Below are 18,689 nucleotides of genomic sequence, written 5' to 3'. Positions count from 1 at the left end.
CAAAGAGGGAGGAATATAATCACACTCACCCCATAAATGGAGGAGGAACATAATAATATTGTCATGCCAAGTGTGAATCAAAACAATTCTAAATCACAATATTTAAATATTTCATACAAACCACAAATCATAATTTATCTCAAAATTTCCATTTGCAAAGTAGGCATCATAATGATTTCCAAATAAAATTCCCAAAGTTAAAACAATAAAAAATTATTCATCACTCAATTCTCCAAATAAATTTTCTAGTAAAAGCAGTGAATATAAAAAGTATTGTGCACAAACCTCTGATATATGCCTCTTGGCCCTGACTCAGTGTTCCTTATGCTTCTCAATATCCTTTGCAACTGAAACACACAATTTAAAGTGTTTCAGTACTCAATGAATTTGTTTCAAACAATAAAATCCAATATTTAAATTTTCTTGGTACTATTCCCTTCAATTCATTTCATTAGTTAACCTATAATTTTGACCCTTGATGCACTCTAAGTGAGTCAATTCTAATGTTACCAATATGTCACATTTTATAGCCCTTTAGTGTTGGTATATTTTACCAATTTCATTTCCAAGTGTATTGCATTTTATTGCAATTTACTGGATTTCGGTGTACTATTTTGACCTAGCCGAACGACCTAGTTCGCTCGGCTTTCGGGTTTCGGTCTAAACTACAAACTTGTAGGTCTATGTCTTATTGCACGCGGGGAAAACTTTCAGGTCATTATGAGTTGTATAGACCAAGATATGGTCAATTTACCAAAACTGGACAGAATGCACTAAAATGGTAGGCTTAGGTCATTTTTAGGTCACTTTTGGTTAAGCCAGTTTTGGTACCTGAACTTGTGCAAGCTATTTGGCTTGGTTATGGCTATTCTTGGGCTTTGGTGTTTGCATAATAATTTTAGATCTATGTCTAAACTATTCATGGTAAAAATTTCAGGTCATTTGGACCTATTTTGAGTAAGTTATGGTCAAAATACTAATTGTTGCCCAAATGGTCAATTTTCAGGCTTTGAAGTCACTAATCCGAATTTGGTCATTTTTTCAAGTTACTTTCTGGACAGAATTTAGGTAGGATTTCTTCTTGAAAGTTAGCACATTTTGTGCCTAGTTTCACGTCCAATTAGTCTCATACCAATTGGAGTCACACACTTAGGGTTATAGGTCCATTTGCACACTGCCTTCTATATGCTTTCCAAACACCAAACCAACACACATTCACCAACTACCTCGTCACTTCTCCATACCATTTTGCATTTGGCACTAACCAAAACCATTCAATTCTCTACATTATAGGTCAACTTGGACAGAATATAACCACTTCCAAAATACACCAAATGCATTCACAATTCACAAGTTCAATCCCAATAATATGTACACATAAATACTTCTAATTATCACACAAACTTCCATCATCAAATTACATACCTATCACTACTATTCCACACACATATATGCTGCCATTCTTTTGTACAATATTTCAACAACATTTCATGAATTTGAACCTTACCAATTTCCATTTTGACGCTGCCCAAAAATTACACATACACATCAACTTCCATTTTTACTTTTCAAGCTTACAAAACAAACTTTATACATGAAAACCAACTCCAATACATTTAAACACTTAATTTAACATCTCAACAACCATTTACATGCAAAGACAAGCTATACATGATGAAGTTCCATGGCTGCCAAAGTGCTCCATCACCAACAATTCATCAAACCTCAAAAATTCTTTCATAATTCAACTACCCACAACCTTAGTTACACTTTTTATGAAACAAGAATTGAAAACAACCACTTACCTCTTTTGGACTTCTTCAAAACTCCACTAAAACTTATCTTTCTTGATCCCTTATTGCTGCCCAAGGTGTGTTGGCAAAGATTAATGAAGGAAGTTCAAGAATTTAGCTTGAAATGAAGGTGATCTCAAGCTTGCATGGGTGGTTTCCATGGAGGAAAGTTGGGACACCATTTTCGGCCATGGGAGAGCTTGGTGAGGATGATGAAGTGAGTGGAAGATTCTGCCCTCATTTTAAGTATTAATGTATCCACTTAGTGCTCCACTAAACCTAGATTAATGATATTATAATCTAAGGTTTCAAAAATTGCAATTTTAACCTTAATTTCTCTTAATTTACATTTTATCTTTAATTCTATTTTCCATTTGATTTTCCCAAATGTAATACCATTTATTTTTCATTGGCATTTAGGTCAAAAGCCAACTCTAGGTATCAAATGATCACAATGCCCCTATTCGGATTGTATTCCCGATTTTTCAGTAATACCGAGTTTTGTTGTTTTCTTGATTTCTCATTTTTTTTGTACTAATTAATTAATTTTTATTTGATATTTCTAATGACATTTATACTTCATTAAGTCTTTAATTATGTCTCGAAACTAAATTCTGAGGGTTCCCTGCAGTGCTGGGGTCGGCTATTGCCTGCGCCATAACTTCCCCGTGCGATCATCCATCCCTACGGTGCTGGCTCATTTAACTTAGTTTCATTTCATTGCTATTATTTTTCTTTTGTTTTTCTTGTATTTTCTTTTCTTTTATTTCACTACCTTATATCTTCACACTAATATTTAAATATAATTCCAAGCATCCTAGTTATCCAGACAGACACTGGTCACCAGAACAGTAAAATGCACTACCTAACATAGGGGTGTTACATGGATGTACCTGTGATTTTGAGCATTAGGGGGCTAGGCAAAGGATTGAACCTCACATGAGATGTGATGGGCAAGGAGTTGCTCACTTATAGTTTATTGTAATTCCAATAATGGACGTACTTGAGGATGATCAATAGAATTATAAGAATTCAATCACCCACTAGAAATCCATCAAACTAGGATTTCCGTTTTCAACATTGGAAGTGTAGGATTCGCTAAGTTAGTGGGAGGACTAATTTGATTTAAAGACCATAATCATTTTGGTTAATTACATGATATATTTACTAATTAATCTGGTTATTTTTTGTAGTTAATTTTCTGATAATAATGAGCACAGAACAACTGCCACCATCCAATATTCTTGCAAGCATACTTGATCGTAATAGGTTGACAGGACCTAATCTGTCTGATTGGCTAAGAAATTTGAAACTTGTCCTGAACCTTGAACATATAGGATATGTTATAGACTCAAATGTTCCTAGTCTCTTACCTCTAGAGGCCACTCGAGAGGAACATGAAACTTTGGACAAGTGGAAGGAGCATGATATGAGAGCTAAGTGTTACATGCTTGCTTTCATGAGTAATGAGTTACAGAAGCAGCATGAGAACATGTTGAGTGCAAGTGAGATCCTCCTTCACCTACAAGAGCTGTATGGTGAGCACAGCAGGAATGCTAGGTATGAGATATCTAGACAGCTATTCCGTATGAGGATGTCTGAGGGACAGAATGTTGGGGATCATGTCCACAAGATGATTCGGTTGATTGAGCAATTGGAACATCTTGACTTCAACATGGATTTCCAACTGCAGACGGATTTGATCCTTCAGTCCCTTCCTGAGTCTTTTGGAAATTTTGTGACAAATTTTCATATGACTAAATAGGAATGCACCTTGGCTGGTTTGCTCAATATGCTAGTTATTGCCCAAAAGAATATGCCGGGCAAAAAAGGAAAAAAGGTAGCTTTGATTACATCTTCCTCTACTGGAAAGTCCAACAAAAAGAAGGGCAATAAGAAAAAAAAAAACCTCAGATTCCTGGTCCTTCCAAGAAAATAGCTAAACAGAAAGGGAAGACTAAAGCTGATGGAGGCAAAGGAAAGTGTTTCCCCTGCCAGAAGGATGGGCACTGGAAAAGGAATTACCTAGAGTATCTTGCTTCTCTGAAGGACAAGAAGGATAGACCTTCGGAAGGTATGTCCATATTTTGTTATTTAGATTCTGATGATGTTAGTAGTATGCCCTATAGCATATCATTTAGTATGTATCTTGTACATATTTTTATTAATAAAAGGCATTTCCACTTTTCCGTTTACATAATATATTTATGTGTAATAGAAAAGGTCCATTGATATTTTGTTAGAAATATTATTCTTAAGTTGTTAAGAATATGAGTGACAATATTTCTAGCACGAAGTATCATAAATAGGTTCACAATCGAGGATACTTCATAATAAGGACATGACTTATCCAGAAAGATTGTATTCATGTTTGTTCCCAAGTTATTTATATGAGATATAAATAAGATGGAATGGTGAGTCTCAAGCCATATAACAAACATGATAGGCACTTATAAATGATAAGTAGGCCGAACCAGTGACACTTATGACAAGCACATGGAGTTTACTCTTGTCAATGTTTTGTCATAAATCATATCGATGCATATAATCTTTAGACTGAGATAGCACAGTTATCTTGTATGTAGGTAGTTTGAGTTTGATACTGCTTTCATACTTGTACTGTGTATGGGTATATGGGCATGTGTTGGCTCCTACTAGTTATATATGGAGGTAGGTGTTGATCAAGATGGAATCTGTTCCTCTAAGTAAATAGAGATAAAATCCTATGTTCATTTAATTGTTCTTGATGTTTCAAGTTCTGGCAGACAGATAGATTTATTCAGAAAAGAGTTTCTGATGAGAAAGTTTTTTAATCAAGAACTGGAATTAAAAGAGAACATAATATTCATAGCAAATGGAGTTTGACATAAACCATGACTCCAGGTTGAGTTGGGATTTTGTAACAGAGAGATTCTAGTGCATGGTAACATATGATTATAGGTACATTTAAGGTAAACCTTATTACTAATTGGGTGGCCATGGCATGCTATGCTAGGTGTTAACCATGGCCTATGAGGTTCATAAAATGATTTAGAGAAATCATTTATGGTAAGAAAGAGTTCTGATGATATTAAGAGTTGATATCATGTCTCATTGCCAATTAGTGATGAGCCTAGTAAGTCACACACATACACAAGTTATCACCTAATTAAATATGATTTAATTAATTAATTAAAGAGTTTAATTGATTAATTAAATAGGTTTGGTTTGCAATTAGTTTGCAAAGTCCCTAGCATGACTTGAAACCAAATCTAGATTACTGGATGTATAATATAAGTTAAATTTATATTTAAAGTGTTTAAATATGAATTTGATTAATGAGAAATTAATTAATAGAGATTAATTAATTAATTTATATTTGATATAAATTAATTAGAAGAAGAAAATTAATTATTTTGGGTTGAGAACTCAAAATTAAGACACAGGGGCATTTTGGTCATTTTGCAGTGTGACACGTGGCACCATGAGATGGTGACACATGGCATAACACATAAGCTTGCCAAATGTTTTTTAATCATGTAAGATGATTAAAATCAAGATTACATATAGGTTTGACACTTGGCACAATGTGATTGGGTCACTTAAACCTAGAGCTAATCAAAGGGTGACATGTGGCAAGGGTTTAATGTGTTAACCTCGCTATTTAAGTGTTGTTATGAGAAAATAAAAGACAACCAGCAGCCACACTCCTTGGTCATGCCATTTTGCAGCCCTCCCTCTATTCTTCTTCATCTCTCATCAATCAATCTCTTGAATTAAGAACACTAGAAATTGTTTCTAGTGTCCTGTTTACATCTCTAATCTCTTAAAAGGCATAACTTGAATTTCTAATTAATAGAAAAGGCTTTAGAAGCTGTTCAAGGGCTGCCATAGGTGTTCTTGGTGTGGACAAGCTAGAGGGACAACATCTGGTGTCCTGAAGACGAATCTCAAGGGCGCAGACACGCTGCAGTACATCAAGAGGTTAGTGTAATCGTTCTTGATTTAATCTAGGGTTCTAAATTAATCTGATTAATTTTAAAATCTTAAATGGCAAATACAAATCCAAAAACATATTAAAAGAGTTTTAATATATTGTTTATCATTGAAATCAAATAGATAAAAATAAATCTTGCATGATGCATGTGACCCTAGGTGAAAATTTTTGAATTCAATTGTATAAACTTGTGTTTTTCACGCTTCCGTTCCTTCAGATGATACTCATAGTTCATCTACAACTTGAGTTTTAGATACTGGCCCCAGTTCTCACATTTCTTATGATATACAGGAACTAGCAAACAGTAGCAGCTTGCGTTCTCAAGATGTTTGACTCCGGATTGGCATTGGCTCAACTATTGAAGCTTGAGCCCTAGGATCTAAATCTTTTAACATGTTTGGACATGTTTTATGTTTGAATAATATTTTATATATACCTACTTCTTTTAAGAACATAATTTCTATATCTAGTTTGACTAGAAATGGCTATGAATTTCAGTTCACAGATGATGTTTGCGCTATATATTTTGAAAATAAATATGTTGGTTCGGGTTATATGAATGATTGTCTTTATTATTTAGATAATAATGACAAACACAAAATGAATGCAAGTGATCTAAATGAATGCAATGCCAAGGTAAAAACCAACTCAAGTTCAAAATATATTTGGCACTTAAGGTTATGTCATGCTGCAGAAGATAGGATTGCAAAACTGGAGAAAATGGGGATTCTATCCTCATTGGGCTCTGAGCCTACTCCAACTTGTGAATCTTGCCTTTAGGGCAAAATGACTAGATCACCCTTTGTTGGAAAAGGGCTAAGGGCTGAAAATATTTTGGAGCTAATACATAGTGATGTATGTGGTCCATTTAAGGAAATGGCTAGAGGTGGTTTTTATTACTTTATTACCTTTACTGATGATAAATCAAGGTTTGGGTATTTGTATTTGATAAAATACAAACATGAATCCTTTGAAAAGTTCAAAGAATTTAAATCTAAAGTAGAAAATCAAACAGGAAAGAGTATTAAAGCTCTTCGATCAGATCGAGGAGGTGAATATTTGAGTACTGAATTTGATGAATACTTGAGAGAACACGGCATTATTTCCCAACCGACTCCTCTAGGAACACCACAGCTAAATGGTGTATCTGAAAGGAGAAATCGTACCTTATTGGATATGGTATGTAGTATGATGAGCTATACTGATATACCAATCACCTTTTGGGGATTTGCATTAGAATCAGCTTTGTATATTCTGAATAGGATTCCATCAAAATCAGTTTCTTCCACACCTTATGAGATATGACATGGAAGAAAACCAAGTCTTAAGCATGTTAAGATTTGGGGTTGTCTAGCTTATTTCAAAAAGCTGAACACTGATAAATTGGAAACCAGATCAGAAAAGGGTCGATTTGTTGGATATCTAAAAGATAGTTTTGGAAATTATTTTTATTTGCCTACTTCACAAAAGGTTGTGGTAAGTAGAAATGCCACATTTCTTGAACAACAGTTTGTTCAAGAAGGAGGTAAAGGAAGGCAAATAGAGTTAGAATTGGAGAATTCTGACCAACCAACAGATCAGATGGATATAGATCCTTCTAGTCATCCTACAGCCATTAATGAAACATCTACAACTATTCCTCGTAGAACAATCAGGGTATCTCACCCACCAGTGAGATATGGTTTCCTTCATGAAGAAGAACAAGAGTTGTCTACTCGTGAATAGGTAGATCATGGAGATGATCCACTTACCTATGAATAAGCTATATCAGATATAGACTCTTCAAAATGGATTGATGCTATGAAATCCAAAATTAATTCCATGTATAAGAATCAAGTTTGGGATCTTGTTGACCCACTTGAAGGTATTGTACCTATAGGAAATAAATGGGTTTTCAAGAAGAAAATTGGTTCTGATGGAAAGGTAGAGACCTATATAGTAAGGCTAGTAGCGAAAGGGTTTCGCCAAAGGTAAGGAATCGACCATGAGGAGACTTTCTCGCCTGTTGCCACACTTAAATCAATTAGGATTCTATTAGCAATAGCTGCATACTGTGATTATGAGATTTGGTAAATGGATGTCAAAATAGCTTTACTCAATGGATACATTGAAGAAAACATTTTCATAGAACAAGCTAGGGGTTTTGAATCCCAAGATGGTTCCAAAGTGCGCAAGTTAAAGCGATCCATTTATGGGTTAAAACAAACTTCGAGGAGTTGGAACATCCACTTTGATGAAGCTATTAAGTCATTTGGTTTTATAAAAAATGAGGATGAACCATGTGTATGTAGGAAGGTTAGTGATAGTGCCATCACTTTCCTTGTCTTATATGTGGATGACATTCAGGTTAATAGGTAATGACACAGGTATGTTAACAACTATAAAGGTATGATTATAAAATACATTCTCCATGAAAGACTTAGGGGAGGCAACCTATATTCTCGGGATTCACATCTATAGAGACAGAGCGAAAAGAATAATTGGTTTATCCCAAAGTCTATACTTGGAAAGGGTGTTAAAGAGGTTTAACATGCTTGTTTCCAAGAAAGGATTGTTACTAGTGAGACATGGTATCCTCCTTTCTAAAGAGATGTCTTCAAAGACACCTAAAGAAAGAGATAAAATGGCCAGGATTCCATATGCTTTCACTATTGAAAGTTTGAAGTATGCAACGTTGTGTACTAGGCCGGATATCGCATATGCTATTAGTTTGACTAGCAAGTGCTAATCCAATCCAGGTTTGGAACACTGGATAGCTGTCAAGAATATCCTTAAGTACTTGAGAAGAACAAAGGATTTATTCTTGATTTATGGAGGTGGAGACTTGCAATTGGATGGTTATACTGATTCTGATTTCCAATCAGATATCGATGATAGAAAGTCTACCTCTGGATATGTGTTCATTTGAAATGGAGGTGTAGTCAGTTGGAAGAGTTCCAACAGAGTATGACTGCAGATTCCACTACAGAGGCCGAGTATATTGCTACATCAGATGCTGCAAAAGAAGCTGTTTGGATATAAGGAACCTCGGTCTCACTAGATATCCAAACACATAGAAAGATTCTATCACATTATTAGAGAGATAGTTGCACAAGGCAATATAGCCATGCAAAAAATAGCATCAGCTGAAAAATCTAGCTGATCCATTCACTAAGCCTTTGTCACAAGCTCAGTTAGACCAATATATTGAGAAGATGGGTCTAAGGTATTGTAATGAATGGCTTTAGTGCTAGTGGGAGATTGTTAGTAGTATGCCCTAGAGCACATCATTTAGTATGTATCTTGTACATATTTTTATTAATAAAAGACATTTTCACTTTTTTTATTTATATAATATATTTATATATAATAGAAAAGGTCCACTGATATTTTGTTAGAAATTCTATTCTTAAGTTGTTAAAAATATGAGTGACAGTATTTCTAGCACAAAGTATCATAAATAGGTTCACAATCGAGGATACTTCACAATAAGGACATGACTTATCCAGAAAGATTGTAATCATATTTGTTCCCAAGTTATTTATATGAGATGTAAATAAGATGGAATTGTGAGTCTCATGCCATATAACAAACATGATAGGCACTTATACATGATAAGTAGGCCGAACCAGTGACACTTATGACAAGCACATCGAGTTTACTCTTGTCAATGTATTGTCATAAATCATATCAGTGCATATAATCTTTAGACCTGAGATAGCACAATTATCTTATATATAGGTGTTTTGAGTTTGATACTACTGTCATACTTATACTGTGTATGGGTATATGGGCATGTGTTGGCTCCTACTAGTTAAATTTAGAGGTAGGTGTTGATCAAGATGGAATCTGTTCCTCTAAGTAAATAGGGATAAAATCTTATGTTCATTTAATTGTTCTTAATGTTTCAAGTTCCTAGCCAGGACAGGCATATTTAATCAGAAAAGAGTTTTTGATGAGAATGTTTTTAATTAAGAACTGGAATTAAAAGAGAACATAATATTTATAGCAAATGGGGTTTGACATAAACCATGACTCCAGCTCGAATTGGGATTTTGTAACAGAGAGATTCTAGTGCATGGTAACATAAGATTATAGGTACATTTAAGGTAAACCTTATTACAGATTGGGTGGCCATGGCATGCTATGCTAGATATTAACCATGGTCTATGAGGTGCATAAAATGATTTAGAGAAATCATTTTTGGTAAGAAAGAGTTCTGATGATATTAAGAGTTGATATCATGTCTCATTGCCAATTAGTGATGAGCCTAGTAAGTCACACACATACATAAGTAATCACCAAATTAAATATGATTTAATTAATTAATTAAAGAATTTAATTGATAAATTAAATAGGTTTGGTTTGCAATTAGATTGCAAAGTCCCTAACATGGCTTGAAACCAAATCTAGATTATTAGATGTATAGTATAAGTTAAATTTATATTTGAAGTGTTTAAATATGAATTTAATTAATGAGAAATTAATTAATAAAGATTAATTAATTGATTTATGTTTGATATAAATTGATTAGAAGAAGAGAAATAATTATTTTGGGTTGAGAACTCAAAATTAAGACACATGGGTATTTTGGTCATTTCATAGGGTGACATGTGGCACCATGAGATGGTGACACATGGCACTACACATAAGCTTGCCAAATGTCTTTTAATCATGTAAGATGATTAAAATTAAGATTAAATATAGGTTTGACACTTGGCACAATATGATTGGGTTAATTATACTTAGAACCAATCAGAAGGTGACATGTGGCAAGGGTTTTAAGTGGTGACCTAGCTATATAAGTGTTGTTATGAAAAATAAAAATAAAAATCAGTTGTTGCCTCCTTTGTCCCGCCACCCTTGAGGCTCCCATTCTCTCTTCTTCTTGATCTCTCATCTATTCCTAGAGATTAGCAAACAATATCTTGAATTAAAAATACTAAAAATTGTTTCTAGTGTCCTGTTTACATCTTTAATCTCTTAAAAGGCAAAACTTGATTTTCTAATTAATGGAAAAAGCTTCAGAAGCTGTTCAAGGGCTGCCATAGGTGATCTTTGTGTGGACAAGCTAGAGGGACAACATCTAGTGTCCTAAAGACGCATTCTAAAGGTACAAATATGCTGCAGTGCATCAAGAGGTTTGTGTATTTGTTTTTGATTTAATCTAGGATTCTAAAATTAATCTAATTAATTCTAAAATCTTAAATGGAAAATACAGATATAAAAATATATTAAAAGAGTTTTAATATGTTGGTTATCATTGAAATCAAATAGATGAAAATAAATCTCACATGATGCATGTGGCCCTAGGTGAAAATTTTTGAATTCAATGATATAAATTTGTGTTTTTCATGCTTCTGCTCCTTCACCACATCAGTACCAAAAGATGTTCTCCAGCTGAAGTTCCACAAGATCAAAGCTGCAAACTATCTTCGGTTTTTTTGTTTCATCTCCCTAAATAGATTCCTATTGCTTTATTTCTTTACACGGTTTTCTTTTTACTGTCTTTACTTTTTATCATGATGTTTGCTGAACTCACCATGAGTGAGTAGTTCCTTATTCTAGATTTAGGAGAATAATGCTTGTAATTATTATTATGGAAGAACCATAAGTTTTATTTACTGGATTTGAGATTCGTTTCTTGATTTATTTTCTTGTGATCCTAATGCATGCTATGTGATGGTACCCACTTAGACATGATTGTAGATATTGATTGAAGGACTGAAAGGTGAAGATTAACATTAGAAAATCAAGATCTTGAACATAGGAATTCTGACCTAGACATAGGTTGATACCTTTGTGGAACCTAAAAATTGGTCAAAGGTCTTAAAGGATTTTAATTAATTTGATCACCACGAAAGTAGGGTTTGAATTAATTAAAATACACCCTAGGTGCCTTGAGAGAGGATTTAGGATAACTTAGGGCTAATTTCTATCAAAGAAAACGAACTTCAATTTAGTAAATAAACGAGATAACATCCCTAATAAGATTCAAGTATGAAATCTTAACTCCAAGATTGTTCCAAAAATAGATTACTTCATTTTAAGTTTACTATTCTAGTGTTTAAAGTTGACGAACTTCATTCTCTAAATATTCGATAGCCTAGACAGTCAAAATTACTGTGTAGATTGGTACTTGCTAAACAAAGGTTCTTGTGGGAACGATACTCTACTTATCACTTTATTACTTGTTAGCGATCCGTACACTTATGGTGTTATAAAACCAGGCAAACAAGTTTTTGGTGTCGTTGCTAGGGACTCTTTGGTATTAGTAATATCAAGCGATAGGCAATTTAGCTGATTTAGGCAATTATATTTATTATATAATTTTATTTTACTGGTTATATTTCTCTTCTTTTCTCTTAGGTACTCAATCTGGTATATGACCAGAACAAGGCCAGAAGAAAAAATATTGGACTGTGATCCGGAGATAGACAAAACTCTGAAAGCCATCAGGAGGGAAAGGAAACATCAAGAGCACTGTCAAGGAGATCCTGAAATTCCAACCATGGGTGATAATAATGACAGACTGAGACTCTTGAGAGATTACGAAGCTCCATCTGTCTAAGGATTTCAGCCCAGTGTCACTAGACCCACAGTGGAAGCCAACAACTTTGAATTAAAACCAGCATGGCTCTAAATGATTCAACAAACCCAGTTTGCAAGTTTGCCTACAGAAGACCCACACTATCACCTCCAATGCTTTCTTGCCCTATGTGATACATTCAAGATGAATGGAGTGTCTGATCAAGTAATAAGACTCAGAGCATTCCCATTCTCCCTTCGGGACAAAGTAAGGAAGTGGTTACTTTCTCAACTAGCTGGAACATTCACTACTTGGGAAAATCTCTCTCAAGCTTTTCTAGTAAGGTATTTTCCACCTGCAAAGACTGTAAAACTAAGGCTTAAGCTCAACACCTTCAAACAAAAGGAGGGAGAATCACTCTATGACGTATGGGAAAGATATAAAGACTTATAAAGAGAATGTCCACACCATGGTATAGAAGATTGGATATTAGTACAAAACTTCTATAATGGGTTACTACCCTTTACAAGGAGCACAGTTGACTCAACTGCAGAAGGTGATCTTGTAACGCCCCTATGTTCGGTGGTGCGTTCTACTGTTCCGGCGACCAGTGTTGTCCAGACAGCTAGAATGCCTAGAACTACACTTCGATATGAGTGAGGAGACATTAAATAATGAAATACAAGAAAAGAAAATACAAGAAAAACAAAGGAAAAATAATAGCAAAGAAATGCAACCAAGTTAAGCGAGCCGAGGACCCTAGCGATGGGTGACCGCATCGGGAAGTCACGGCGTGGACCGTTGACTAGCCTTGGACCGCGGGGAAACCTTGAAAAATATTTTTAGGACTTAAAGAGACATTAATTGAAGTATAAATGCCATTAGAAATATCAAATAAAAATTAATTAATTAGTACAAAGAAAAGTGAGAAATCGAAAAATGGACAAAACTCGGTGTTATCGAAAAATCAGGAATGCAACCCGAACAGGGGTATTGTGGTCATTTGACACCCCGAGTTGTCTTTCGACCTAAATTTCCATTAAAAATAAATAATATTGCACTTGGAAAATATAATGAAAAATTAATTTAGGGGTACCTAATGTAAATAGCCAAAAATGGAGTGTCATTTTGGTAATTCGCACTTAAACATATAATATGATTAAATATGGGTGAGTGGAGCACTATGGGAATTAAAATATACACTAAGTGGGCAGATTACTCCACTAAACACTTCATCACCTTCATCCCTTCTCCTATGCCGAAATGAAGCTTGAGAAACCTCCCATGGCCGCCCAAATGCATGGTTCATTACACCCATTTTCAAGCTAGATTTTGTTTACTTGTCTTCATTAATTTTGATCTTCATTGCGGTAGTTTGTTAACTCTTGAAGAATGCTGGAATTCATGATTGGTTTATGGAATAATAATGTTGAATTGTGGTAGTGGTTATGGCAGTTTGAGTGTATGTATGATGGTGTGAAGTTGGACATGTAAAAGTGTTATGATTAGGTGCTTGAATTGTTGTAAATTGAGTTTGACAAATTCTGCACTTTATGGTGTATATTGAATGTAATTATAAGCTACCAAAATGACCTATAAAATGTTGTGAATTATGTTTAGGTTATGATACAACTAGAATTGGGTTCAATGTTGAGTTTAGTAAGTGTTAAAAGTGGTCCTTGATGTGTATGAAAGAAATGCAATAAGGCAGTTTGTGTTTTAGGCCTAGAACTTTAAGTGTGTGGCTCCAATTGGTATGAGACAAATTGGAGGTGAGACTAGACACAAAATTTGCCAACTTTAATGAAGGAAGCATACCAAAATTCTGCTTGCAAGGTAGCTTGAAAAATGACCAAATCCGGATTAAGTGCAAATAAGGCCTGAAAATTGACCATTTGGGCAGCAGTTAGTGTTTAGGCCATAACTCACTTGAAACAGGTCTAATTGACCTGAAATTTTAACCATGAATAGTTAAGACCATATCTACAAGTCTTATGAAGACACCAAAGCCCAGAAATGACCATAAGCAAGTCAAACAGCTTGCATAAGTTCGGGTCCAAAAACTGGCCGAACCAAAATTGACCTAAAATGACCTAAAATGACCAATTTTAGTGCAATTTGACCAGCAATAGTAAAATGACCATAACTTGGTCTACATAACTCAGAATGACCTGAAATTTTGCCCCGAGTGCAATAAGACATAGATCTACAAGTTTGTAGTTTTGACCGAAACCCGAAAACCGAGGGAACTAGGTCATCCAGCTAGGTCAAACTAGTATCTCGGAATCCAGCAAATTGCAAGAAAATGCAAGATACATGGAAATGAATTTGGTAACATGTACCAACGCTAAAAGACTATTGAATGTGACATATTAGTAACATTAAAACCTAATTTACCTAGAACGCATCGAGGGTCGACATATTAGGTTGACTAAGGAAATAATAGAATTTGATAAATTAATTATTGAACCTTATTCTTAGAGACAGTTTAAATGAGTACTGAAACACTTCAAATTGTGTTTCTCATTTAGCAAAGACTCAGGGAAGGGGAAGGAAACACTGAGTCAGAGTCAAGAGACAGTTATCAGAGGTTTGTGCACAACTAGTTTTTAACTGATTTTGTTTTGAATATTTTATATGATTAAATGACATATTTTTCTTATGTATTATGTTCAGCAAGCATTGGATTTAATTCAATGATTATTTAAATTGTTATAGTATGTATGAATTTAGCCTTGTGAAATGGTATTTCCATAAGTATTAAGCATTGTTATGGATTGAATAAATTATGTTTTGGAAAATTGTGATAGAACATGTTTCAATTGTGATGGTAATTTTCATGAAAAAAATGCAAATTTATGATTTGAATTGTGATGAGCATAAAAATTATTGGATATTGGATTTGACTTTGAATCAAATTATATTGTGATTTATGCTCACTAAAAGGATTGTGATATTGTTTTATATCTCACTATAGATGCTTGACTACGTTATTACTCATCTCTCTCATTTGTTGAGAAGACAATGGAGTTAGTTGTGTTTTGATTATCATGGTATGTGCACAAGCTTAGATTTTCCTCTGATTTGAGGTTAGATCTAAGTTTATTTTATTGTTATGGCCCTTGCGAAAGATTCATTATTGTGATGGTACTGTGCACGATGATTCGACCTCCCCGACCATAGGGAGTTAGAATCTGATTCGACCTCCCCGACCATAGGGAGCTAGAATCACATCGAATATGGCCCTTTCGGATTAGTCTTGCATAGTTAGTGAGATAAAGAATGATTTTTGAGATATAGCATGGTTTTTGAGATACAAAATGGCTTTTGAATGGTAAAGAATTGTGATTTCAATTATGATTTATGTATAATTGATTTTGTTGGGATTACCTAAATGGTTACTTATGATTTGATAAACTGAATTTCATGATCGAAGTCATTTTATACAAATGATTCACATTATTGGCAATGAATATTTTGAGTTTTGGAATTTGATGAGTATTCAGATTTCTAAATTATTTATTGTAAATTTTGTCAATGTATATTGTGCAATGTTTTAAATTATAGTTGTGCACCACTGAGTTCACCACTCAGCCTTAGCTTTGTATGCTGTCGCAGGTAAGAAGAGCATAGAGGAGTGAGTAAATTTCTTTGAAGATACATTTAGATCAACTCCAGGTATATCATAGGTATACCCATGTACATAGGTTTTGATGTATGCATGTAATAATATGTATGTAAATTATTTGAGCAGTTGTATAGAAACTCTTGTAATACATTTTCGTATGTAATTAAATGTAAATTATTGTAAATATAAAGTTGAGATTTCATTTACTTGAATAGTTTTGTATTATAAATTTTGAGTCTTGTAATCAATGAAATGTTTCTTTATGATGAGAGTAGTTTGAAAATGAATTGATTGTTTATTAAGAATTGAATTGTGAATTGAAATGAAGTTATTGAAGTTGTATTTGAGAAAACATATTGGGAGCATTTTCTTTTGCAAGATTGAAGAACTGTTTTCTCAAAATACAGCCGGCACTTTGCCGAAATTTTGAAAAAAAAAATTTATAACACCAGATTTTAATCGATGATTTAAATTTCACGAAAATTATTTTAAAATCCTTTATAGTATATCTAATGGGTTATCGGTAGGCGAAGTACGGTAATTCATTAGGTGTACTACGGGATCATGTTACGTCTTACAGGGGAGTAGGGTGTGACAGATCTAATGGAGAAAACAGTGCCACAAGCACTTGAACTTCTAGAAAAGGTGGCATACCATAAATATGAGTGGTCAAATGAAAGAGGAAATGCAAGGAAAACTGCAGGGGTACTAGAAGTAGGCGCCCTAAGCATGATAAATGCTCAATTTGATCAGCTCACAAGGAAACTCGAAAAGATGCAAGCTAACACAGTAGGTACAAACAGTAAACCTGAAGACAGCTATGGAGGAGGATACGTGAGTTCAAAATACAGCAATTTCAATGAACCCTCCTCAGAACAGATGAACTATGTGAATAACGGAGGAAACTTCAATCAGAGGTAGTCAAACAATCCATATTCAAATACTTACAACCCTGGATGGAGGAACCACCTAAATTTCTCATGGTCCAATCAGTAGAATCAGTCAATAAATAAGCAACAAGGGTACAAACCACTAGTACCCCCTGGATTTCAGAGCAGAGGACAAAACTTTGCACAGTCATCGCTACATCCCCAACATCAACAACCTAAACCAAAAATGGCTATGGAAACCATGATGGAAGGGTTCCTAGCAGCTCAACAATAACAAACTAAATTGATTAAACAGCTAACTTCTGGAGTGGACCAACTTGCTACTCACAATAAGATGCTAGAGAATCAGATCGCTCAGCAAGCAAGCTCTTTAAGTAAGGCTGCTGGCAAACTGCCTAGCCAACCAGAAATGAACCCAAGGGAGCATTGTAAGGTAGTTACACTGAGGAGTAGGAGAACTCTAGTACAACCGGAGGTAGAACCAACAGAGGAAACCATGGAAAAATCTAAAGACCAAGCAGAGAAAAATGAGGAAGAAGCTAAGAAAGATCAGGAAGAGGAAGGAAGGAAGACAAAGAGATTACTAGAACCATACCAGCCTCCCCTACCTTTTCCTCAGAGATTTCAGAAAGCCAAATTGGACAAGCAGTTTGGGAAGTTTTTGGAAGTCTTACAAAAGCTTGACATCAACATCCCCTTCACCGAAGCACTTTCTCAGATGCCATCCTATACCAAATTTCTTAAGGAAATTCTGTCAAAGAAGAGAAAGCTAGAAGACTATGAAACAGTAGCTCTAACAGGGGACTGCAGATCCATACTACAAAACAAACTGCCTCCAAAGTTAAAAGATCCAGGAAGCTTCTCCATACCTTGCCTCATTGGTGACAAGAAAATAGATAAGGCCCTCTATGTTCTTGGAGCAAGCGTCAGTCTAATGCCTCTATCAATATGCAAAAAGCTAGAGATCGGGGAACTGAAACCAACAACAATCTCATTGCAATTGGCTGATCGATCTGTTAAATATCCTGTAGGAATACTAGAGAACATTCCGATCAAAGTGGGCAAATTCTTCATTCCAGTGGATTTTGTTGTCCTCCAGATGGAAGAAGATGTTAAAATTCCTATCATCTTGGGAATACCATTCTTGGCAACTACTGGAGCTATCATAGATGTCAAAAATGGGTGACTAACTCTCAAAGTGGAGTTCAACTTGTTTGACACAATGAAACACAAATTTAAACCTAATGAATGCTTCAAAGTTGACACAATTGAAGAACATGTTAAAAAGGAATTTCATGAGACACATCCTAAAGATCCTCTTGAAGCATGTATTATGCACAGCCACACAGTGGATGATAAAAATATAGAAATAGCAGCCTGTACACAATAGTTAGTAGCTCATCCACCCCTACCATTAGCTAACGCTTCCGAGATGGAGGATTTGAAGGAGGAACAAACCGAAGGTAAGCTCCAGGAAAATGCCAAACAGGTAGAGCTTAAACCTTTCCCCTCCTCGCTAAGGTATGCATTTCTGGACTCAAATTCTAAATATCCTGTTATAATAAATGCTAGCCTATCTAAATTAGAAGAGGAAAAATTGCTAAGAGAACTTAGGATCCATAGCAAAGCCATAGGGTATAAGATAGAAGACCTGAAGGGAATCAACCCTTCTAATTGCATGCATAGGATACCCAAGGAAGAAAACAGTAATGTGACACCCCTTTCCCGTATACAGTATACCCGAGTAAGCAATGTCACACGGTGTACCGGCACACTCTAATATACCTTAATTAATTTTTATCATGCTTTTGAATATGACTTGTGAAATATAATGTATTTGAGCCATTTATCGAGATTATAAATTATTTGAGGTTCCGAAAATTTTAAAGAAAAT

General features: G+C 34.8%; 1 non-coding gene across 1 annotated transcript; it reads right to left on the bottom strand.

Moving 5' to 3' along the window:
• Positions 1–12,646: 12,646 nt before the first annotated feature.
• On the bottom strand, positions 12,647–12,753 carry LOC131183601 (small nucleolar RNA R71). Its single transcript, XR_009151644.1, has one exon. It is a non-coding gene; the product is annotated as a small nucleolar RNA R71 (small nucleolar RNA).
• Between the last annotated feature and the right edge of the window lie 5,936 nt (positions 12,754–18,689).

Source organism: Hevea brasiliensis, chromosome 9 (genome assembly GCF_030052815.1).
Source record: "Hevea brasiliensis isolate MT/VB/25A 57/8 chromosome 9, ASM3005281v1, whole genome shotgun sequence".
Lineage (NCBI taxonomy): Eukaryota > Viridiplantae > Streptophyta > Magnoliopsida > Malpighiales > Euphorbiaceae > Hevea > Hevea brasiliensis.
This window is presented reverse-complemented; position numbering and strand designations above follow the sequence as displayed.